This window comes from Elephas maximus, chromosome 1 (assembly GCF_024166365.1).
Source record: "Elephas maximus indicus isolate mEleMax1 chromosome 1, mEleMax1 primary haplotype, whole genome shotgun sequence".
NCBI classification, from domain to species: domain Eukaryota; kingdom Metazoa; phylum Chordata; class Mammalia; order Proboscidea; family Elephantidae; genus Elephas; species Elephas maximus.
The window spans coordinates 190,349,728-190,359,092 of NC_064819.1; the positions used below are offsets into that span (position 1 = coordinate 190,349,728).

At 36.8% G+C, this 9,365-nt stretch overlaps 1 pseudogene; it reads right to left on the minus strand.

Moving 5' to 3' along the window:
- Positions 1-5,163: 5,163 nt before the first annotated feature.
- Positions 5,164-8,864, minus strand: LOC126070176 (CCR4-NOT transcription complex subunit 11-like; annotated as a pseudogene).
- Positions 8,865-9,365: the final 501 nt, after the last annotated feature.

Sequence of the window (9,365 nt, forward strand, 5' to 3'; positions counted from 1 at the left end):
TTTACAAAAGGACTTTTCCTACTGTTATGCCACTAACTTTTTCCAGATTATTATAATTTATTTACTTTATATTTTAATATAGCTTCCTGGTATTCCATAGTATGGCTACGGTAAGCAGCAGAAATAATGCTACAATGCATCTTTACAGCTGAAGGTGAATTTAGGTTTAGAGTAACATTGTCAAGGGCAAATGGTTAAAAATGGGATTTGATAGAGAAATGCAAAAAACAAAAATCATATTATGGAAATGTAAAGCTGACAGGATAATAGGAGGATAAGATGACAAGATAAGGATAATATGAGGATATGGTGGCAAGAAAGATGGGGAGATTAACAGTGCAAATACTACAAGGATTAAGTATGATTTAGCAAGAATTTGTTAGTGACAACCACTAATGAACGAGCACAATTCCATGGAGCGAGGCCATGGCTGAGGATGAATGGAAGATAACTAAGAGGAAACAGTGATTTTAAACAGTTTTTTTCAAAATGCTTGAAAGAAGAGAGGAGGAGAGAGATAGAGTGATAGTTAGAGAGGCTTATGGGATTGAAGAAGCCTACAATCAGTATCGTTTTTTCATCTAAAACCATTTTGTTATCTCACATATATATATATACATATGTATATATATAAGGTGGAATCGACTCGATGGCACGGGGTTTTTTTGTTTGTATATATATATATATGCATACATATTTTTTATTTGTACTTGGATGAATATAGAACATCAGAGAAGATGAGTGATTAGGAACCTACAGGTAAAAAATTATTCTAAACATATATTGCAACAACTATCTTGATCTGGATATTAGGACAGGGCAGAATTGTCCTATAGAGTTTCCAAAGCTGTAATCTTTACAGAAACAGATTGCCACATCTTTCTCCCATGGAGCGGCTGGTGGGCTTGAACAGCCAACCTTTAGGTTAGCAGCCGAGTGCTTAACCACTGCACCACCAGGGCTCCTTATGAATAAAGCAACTCTGATTTCTTTTTAAAAGCTTATTATGACATATTTCATGCAGCAAAGTAAATATAAATAATAATAAATTTTAAAAATGCCCCCTTTATACCCACCATCCATCCTAAAAAATAAAATTGTGCCAAGTTATTTAAAGCCTCAGTGTATTCCCTCCTTGATCTTATTCTTCCACCTTCCCTGTAACAGTTACCAATATTATGAATTTAGTGAAACCCCTGCAAGAGGTAAAACATTTTCTAAGACTACTTTCTCAATTTTTCATTTTCGTGGAAGATGACAGCTAGTAGGAGTTAACATAATGTTGAGCTATTCTTGACATTACAAAAAAATTCTCAATTTTGAAACATTTAAAAAAGTATTTTGCATACAGGTATGTACGTATATATATATGCTGCATATATGTATACTATCTGACTTAGGCCATGCTAAGCTAATTTTCACATAAATTAGGCAGTCTGGGCATTATAGTAAAAGATAAAGCTTATGAGATAAGCTTTGAATGATGCTCCTAATTTTATGTCATGTCCTTGTTCTCATGGTGTCTAATATTGTATTTTACACTCAAAAATTATTTTTGTTCAGGTTAAGCTTCTTAGCCCGAAAATCGTCTTCCTTTTGAATTATACAGTTCATTTATTAGAAAGGACATGCTGTTTATAAACATATGTCTCTTGGCAATCCAAGTCAGAGCACTGGGCTAGTGTGAGATGGAAGGAAAATAGGACTGGTCATTTTTCCAGAGGGACATCACCAGATATTAAGCTTATTGTCCTCCATATGGTACCCCCGACCCATCCAATAATTTAAATCCTGGTCAGAGGGAGATTGCTTTGTCACTGGAGTACAGCTCATCATTTCCTGCAAGAGCTGAGTGTTTGGTCTAGCACAGAGATGGCCCAGAATTAGCCTGTGTCTTGAATTGTCTTCCAGTTGTCTTTCACCACAACCTTAACTATTTTTTAGAATACCCGCAGGCTTGACTGTCTTCATGCCCTGTTACAAATGAAGTCTGTTCCTTCTGGAAGAGATTAGGAGCTGTTTTATGGACTCCTTCTCCCTACCTATCTCCTCTCAGGCAAAACCTCTGAGCCAGAGTCCTAGAGCAGGTGGTAGGAACAACTGCAAGCTTCTCCCAGAGTTACATAATACCTCTTCTCTAGGGTCGGTATGAGTCAGAACGGACTCGACAGCAAGATGGTTTGGCACAGGTTTTGCTCCAGGGCTGAGTAGTTGGTGGTGGTGGGGGAGGGGCAGCCAAAAGTCCTCTTGGCTTGCCTCCCTGGCATGGAAGCACTGCCTGATGAGCTGGGGCAAGGATGATCAGGGCCCCTGTCTTCTCAGTGCGCTAGGCTCCAAGGTAAAGCCTCTGTCCCATATGTGGCGATTGGGCAGCATAAGGGAATTCTGACCTCTCAACTGGACTTGTCTGGGACTTAGTCTCAGTAACAAGTAGCTGGGCCCCCCTGGGAAGGAAGCCCTGTGGCTGGGGGTATGGGGAAGGGAGCCCTGTGTTATGGGCTGCTGCAGTCTGGAGTGAAGTCTCTGTCTGACCTGCTGAACTGGGAGGACTTGGGAGAGAGCAATCTTGGTTCAAATACCACAGACTATTGCCTTTTGTTTTTTTTAAACCTAATTTTTATAGATTTTCTTGAATAGATATTTCTTCATTTGCTGTATTCCCTTGGGACAATTTTCAGAGGCTTTCAATGTTTACTTTTTTAATAGTTTTCACCAGTTTAAATGATGAGCAAAACTCTTCACCCTGTCATGTCAGAAGTTAAAGTTTTGTTGCTTCACATTGTAATATCACCTGTTTTTTTTGTAATGAGATTTGAATTTGAGACTCTTAGGTTACACCTTACTCTGGTTTTGATTGATCTGGAAAACTGAGAAAGGTCAGAATCTTCGGATGCAGCCAACATTGGATTTAGCTATGAGGAGCTGGGTCAATCAGTGGAAGGGAAAGTTAGGCAGCAGCTGACAAGCTAAACAGAAACTGTTATCAAAAGTACTGTTACAAAAGTTGTCCAATTGTTCAAACACAGAAACTTGCTAAGCATCACTTCAATTGATGAAGCTAAGGTCAGAAGCCAACATATTTTGTGAGGCAGTCAGTTGTGAGGTGTATTTGTTACCACTAACACGTAATTTGTCACCACTAAGACAAAGTACCAAAGTTTGGTAATCATTTATCTTTGCAAATATAATTGGGATTTCAAGTTATATTCTAATAACTTACACTAAATTTCTAATATGCTTGAGCGGAAGAATATGGGTAAAGCAAGCTTCCCAGAGATTGCACGAAACCCAGAGGCCTATCTTTATTTATGGGTTTATAGTATTATGTATGTTACCACCTAAAATAGGTTGAGAGAACATGTTTTGGAAGGTTAAGAAAAATTGCACTGCCCCTAAAGGGGTGCTAAAGTGATACCTTTTTGGTTATAGCATCCATCATGGTAGCATCAGCTACAGTCATTATCCCAAGGGATTCTGTTTGAATGTATAGATCTGTGCCCTTCTTAAGCTGGAAAATATGACCACAGCAATGGAACCATAAAAATGAGGCTTTGGAGAGCAAGCCTCTAATAGTTCACATAATTTACTTACAATATAGTCCACAGTGGTCAGCTGAAAATGAAGCAGAGAGGACAGGTGATGAGCACAGGGCCTAGACTGTATTGATGCCCAATAAACATTTGGTGAAAGAACAAATGAATTAGTAAAGGGCTGAGACTCCATTTGTATTTTTAAACAACATTTTCTTCAAACTCCATGTGGATCAATGCATGACTTGGTAGAATAATTTTCTGAAGTGTTTCTTGAATGACTAAGAATGTCATCTGAATAATCCTTCAGTGCATATCCAGGTGGATCAGTCTCAAGGCGTTCTTCTACTACATAGTTCTCTTTGGTAAATCAGAAGATAAACAGTTTGGGAGAGGCAAGGAAGTTTCTATAGCCAGAGAGGAAGTGTACCAATGGAAATCTAAATGGACACACATTCAGAGGATGATTTAACTCAACTGCAAAGGGAATCATAGAAAACCAATTGATAACACATTGAGTCAAATGTCAAAAACAACTGCTTTCAATAATCCAAAATATTTTACTTATGTGTTATATGGATTATTTACGCTTAAAAAATTGGCCTATAGCTGGAACAAATCAGAATGTTCTTTTTATCTTTACGTGTTTTGATTTTCTTCTTCTTTTTTTTTCATTATAAAAAGAACTTTGATGTAAGGCACTGTTGTCCAAGAGTTAAATGAAGAAGGTCCACGCAATACTGCCTCAAATGTGTCATCTACCCCACCACAGACATGAGGGTGGTAACAGCTCCCACTCCCAAGCCATCTGAAATGGTATTCCTCAGTGGTGAGACTGCCTCTCAAAGCACTAACTTGTGTTTTTTCTTTAAAAAAAAACTTAAAAAAAAAAAGCCTAATTATTCTAGTAACAGAAAAACTGCTGAGTATCTTCAGAGGATTAAAAAAAAACAAAAACAGAAAACTATTCCAGCTATTCTGGCCTAGAAAAAGCTGTCAAGCTTTCTAAGAGTTCCCATGTTTTTAAGAGAGTCCCAAGGAATACATTTTCTCTGTTGTCTACTATGTCCCCACAATAAGTAGGGACAGAGTTACCAGATGGTCTTTGGTTCAGGTGGTGCTTAATGGGAAGTTAAGAGCTACCTGCACAAATGGGCTCGAGGATCAAATTTCTGTTAGCCCCCTGAGGATTCAGAACACTCGGCCGATGTCACATCACGGACAGTATCACAAATTCTTAAGAATGTCTTCATTTACTCTCACAAAATACATTAGCATTGGAACCTCAGGAAAACTGGATTCATGAATTATCAGAAGCCTGCAACGTGACTTTGAAACAAAAATAGCCATTTGCTCTTCAGTGCTCAGCTGTTCTTTTGCAATAATGGTTTTCTGGGGTAACTGTTCCTTCTATGGCTAATTATCAACAAGACACCTAAAAGACACATTTTTCCAAGTTCTTACCAAAAATTCATCTAAAGGAAAGAGTCATCCAGGAAAGTAAAACTCTGCTTTACATAGATAAATTGTTGTTTATATGAACTAGACCAAGCAATCCACTCAGGGTTTTAACAGTTTTAAAAATTAAACCACAGTGCAGCTGACCAATGAATGCCGTGGTTCCCCTGAGGTATTACTTTGACATTTTAGCCTCAGAAGGGGTTTCCCCAGTATCCAATGTCTTAACAACCGGGAAAGGCCAGCAGCTTCTATCCTACTGAATTCAATACAGAAGGCCTGCACTTCTATAAACAAGTCCTACACGTTAATAATTTTGTTATGGATCAAGGACTGGAGAAAGACACAAACAAGACGCACCAAAAGATTCTGCATATATTTATCTTTAATTTGTTCACAAGTAGAGATGCAATTTTATATATAAAGGTGGATAAATTCAGGAGGTAGATCAACAGCTGTAGTTAGTCGATTTACAACTTCCATTGAATGTAAGGACATGTCCATATTGACCAGGACTGAGAAATACTCAGTTATCTGGCTTGACTGCATTAATTTCAGCAACATTTCTATGGCAACTAGAGGGTTGTTTTCCAAGAGATCAGGAAGTTTGGCGGGAGTCAGGCCAATATGATAAACAAGTTTGGGATCTTTTTCCAACTCACCAAGAAGCTGTGTTTGCTGAGGAGAAGATAAGGGGCTTCTGAAGGCTTTGGCCATTATTTGCTTGATCTCCACACCAGTGCTGTTCTTAACACACATTGACTTACCCACTGAATGGTGTGCTCGGCCTCTGTGGGGTTCAGCCATGCCAACTTGTCCTCACAAACATGGAGTGGAGGCGGAGGATGAATGAACTCTGGCCGAAAATGGCTTTCAATAGGAGGTTTTGGTCCACTGACTAAAGCTTCTGTGACCTGAGAGGCGACCCAGCTGTCAAATCCAGAATTGGAAGAATCTGGGTCTGGGTCACTGAGAATACTAGGGAAGCTAGCTTTACTCTGGGTTGGCAATTCTGACTGGTGCTCTGCTAAGGCTAGCTGAAGCCTGCTGATGTCCACAGACTGGCCCATGTTTCCAACGTCCATCAAAGCAATCTGGCCTTGACCTTTTTTGAGTGCTTAATGGTGCTGGGCACTGGGACTAAAAAATAGGGCAAACATATGCATGGTTTCCATTTGGACTCTGTAGAAATTTACTTCTAATTTTTATGTTCCATTAAAACAAATGCAAGTCCTATCAGATGATTATTAACAGATACGCTACTAACAAAATTGTGAATATTTTTTGAGAAGAAAATCATTCCTGAGAAAATGAAAGAGATTCAGGTTTGAGCAGTTGGTACAAAAATATGTTATGACTGAAATTGTGTGCCTCAAAACAAGAGCAATGAGGCAGAACTGAATTTGTTCTTATCCACTAACAAGACATCACCAACAGGGTGACATTTAGTCATAGGCATGTTCTCTGCCATTGACAAGACTGGACACAATTGCATTCAATTTAAGAAATCACAATTCTGGGAAATTCAGCAAAATAGTAGTTTTCCACATGTTTATCTATTAACTTGTTTTCTTCATCCCTGACAGACACTTTGCTATTGTAAATTGGGGTGGGGGGGCAAGGGAGAGGCAGTGTTGCTTATACAAAGCTGGCACCAAGAGAGTGAGCAAATATCTATTGATTCTATTAAAAATAACTGGATTTATATACGTGCATTCAGACCTTCATCACTCTTTTTACCTGTGCATGTGTGCGTGTACACACACATGCCTCTCAAACATTTTAAGAAGTGTTTTTCCTTGAGGTGGTCTTTCTTCATTATTTTAATCTAGTTTCACCTGTAAACATATGTTGGAATTATTAATACATGGAATGGTGTGACTCGAGCAAACTATATCCTTTTAGGAAAGTCTTTATTAGTAAAGTAGAAAGTCAGTGAAAAAAGGGAGACCCTCAATGAGATGAATTGGCACGGTGGCTGCAACAATGGGCTCAAACATAGCAATAATTGAGACGATGACCCAGAACTGGGAAACATTTCATTCTGTTACACATAAGGTTGCCATGAGTTGGAGCTGACTCCATGGCACCAAACAAAAAAATCGACTTTGCAAAATAAAATAAAATATCTAAAAAATTGACTTAATATAGATCTGTGAAATGAAATATTAAAGTGTTTATGAATATGTATTATAATTTTAACCTAGCCAGACTAATATGATTTCATATAATCGCCTCCTTGATTACATGTCCTTCTCAGAAAGAGAGGACAGTAATGCAATTACCTTCACTGCATTCAGGGGGGTCTCTGCAAAACATTTATATCGCAAGGGGAGTAGTTGGATCAATTTTCTATTACTTGTTTCTGTGAAGGTGTGATATTATTGGTAACACACACTAGGATGAAATTAGACTTTGCTAACTACATCTGCAAAGCCTATTCCATATGATGCCTTTAAAGACAACTCCTTTATTTTAACTTTTTAAGTTATCTGTATTATTACCAGGATATAAAAAAAGAAAGGAAAAAAAAAACAAAAACTGAATGAAACCCCTGAAGGAAAGAATTTTGCCTAGTAACTATGGCAATGGAGATTGTGAACTATTACTGTGACAATGAAGATTGTCAAGTTATTATTTTTAGTGTTCCCTTAATACTCCCTTGTGTTTGAGCTATACTAGTTATGAATCCACTAATCATGGAAGGAAGAAAACACTAAAGTCTTTGGTGCAGTTAGATATGTTAGGGACACTGGTCTTTTTGAGACGCTGAGGGTAAAATCGAGCTTGTAAGAAATGGGTTCCATTAAAACAAACCTAAATCCTATTATTAACAGATATGATATTAACAAGTTTGTCTATTTTGGGGGAGAAAGTTATTCCTGAGACACAAAAGATTCAAGTTTGAGCATCCTCGTAATGATGAAAATGTTGTGTCTTTTGACTGTATCAGAGTCAATATCTTGATTGTACTATTGTACTGTAGTTGTGAAAGATGGTACCACTGAAGGAAACTGGATAAAGGGTACATGGGAGCTCTCTGTATTACTTCAAAAACTGCATATGAATTTACAAGTATCTCAAAATAAAAAGCTTATTTAAAAAATTACCATTTTAAAATTTTAACTTAATTAAATTTTAAGTGTATAAACTTTTTATTATACTGTTTGGTTCAACTGTCACTTATCTGCTAATGATACTTGTAGATGACAAAATAAGCACTTGAGAAATACACACTAAAGGAAAAATTTAGAGACATGTTCTAAAAAGTAATTTTTTCATAAATATATAGAATCCTAGTAAAAAAAAATTATTTTTTATTTTTTTATTTTTTGTGATTTAATAATGCAGACATAGTTTATGATGTAAAACAGTTTATATATCTCTCATAATTATACATATATATGGATATAAATATAAAACTATGATCTCCAATACTAAAAAAATTGTGTATTAATAAAAAGAAAATTTGGAAAGTAGTTTAAGTTACTCTGCAATCTCTTAAGGAAAAAAAATGGTCAGTTTAGGTATTTTGGAGATCAACCATCCTGCTTAAGACATAAACACCAGTAGGCCTTCTTAAAGATATCAGAGAGTCAATAGGACAGGATCAGAGGGAAGTCAGAGAAGGTAAGTCCTGTATTTGAGGTTGTTTTTTTTTTTTTGAGGGTACTTCATGAAGGAAGTGAAAACAACTGAGAGTTTGAGAGCTTGACTAGTGCTTTTGACATCTTCGAAGATTTTGGAGTCCAGGGGCCATCCCAGAGACTGCAGTTTACCTTCAAATAACCTCATTCCTTGAAAGACTTCTAGTGCCCAATTGTCCATAAGTGCTAGTGTTCCCAGTGAAACCTCTTTGGAGGAAAATAATATCATCCTGGGCTTCAATGTTTTCTACAAATAATCTTGTAAGTGCAAATGACCAGTATACAATTAAAAAAAGTAATTATAACAAGATTGCTTAAAGAGATAATACAATATAAATGAAAACCAGCAAAAACAATATATAATAAATCAGATCTAAAAAGGATCCAGATAATGGCATTATCAAAGACTTTAAAATTGCTATGTTATTATGTACAAGGAAATAAAAAACATGATTGATAATTACAGCAGAACTGACACATGGGTAGTGTGATGTGTGTGTGTATGTGTATCAAGTGGAATTGCTAGAACTAGAAAATACATAAATTAAGAATTCAGTGAATTGGTGAACCAGTGGATTACAGAGAGGTGAAGAGTGATTTAAAGAACTGAAAGCAGGTTAGACAGAAAATACCCAAAATGAAAGATAAAGAGACAAAAAAAAAAAAAAAAGATGAAAAAATGCAGATGATACAGTAAGAGGTATAGCAAGAGATATAGAGCAAACAGTGA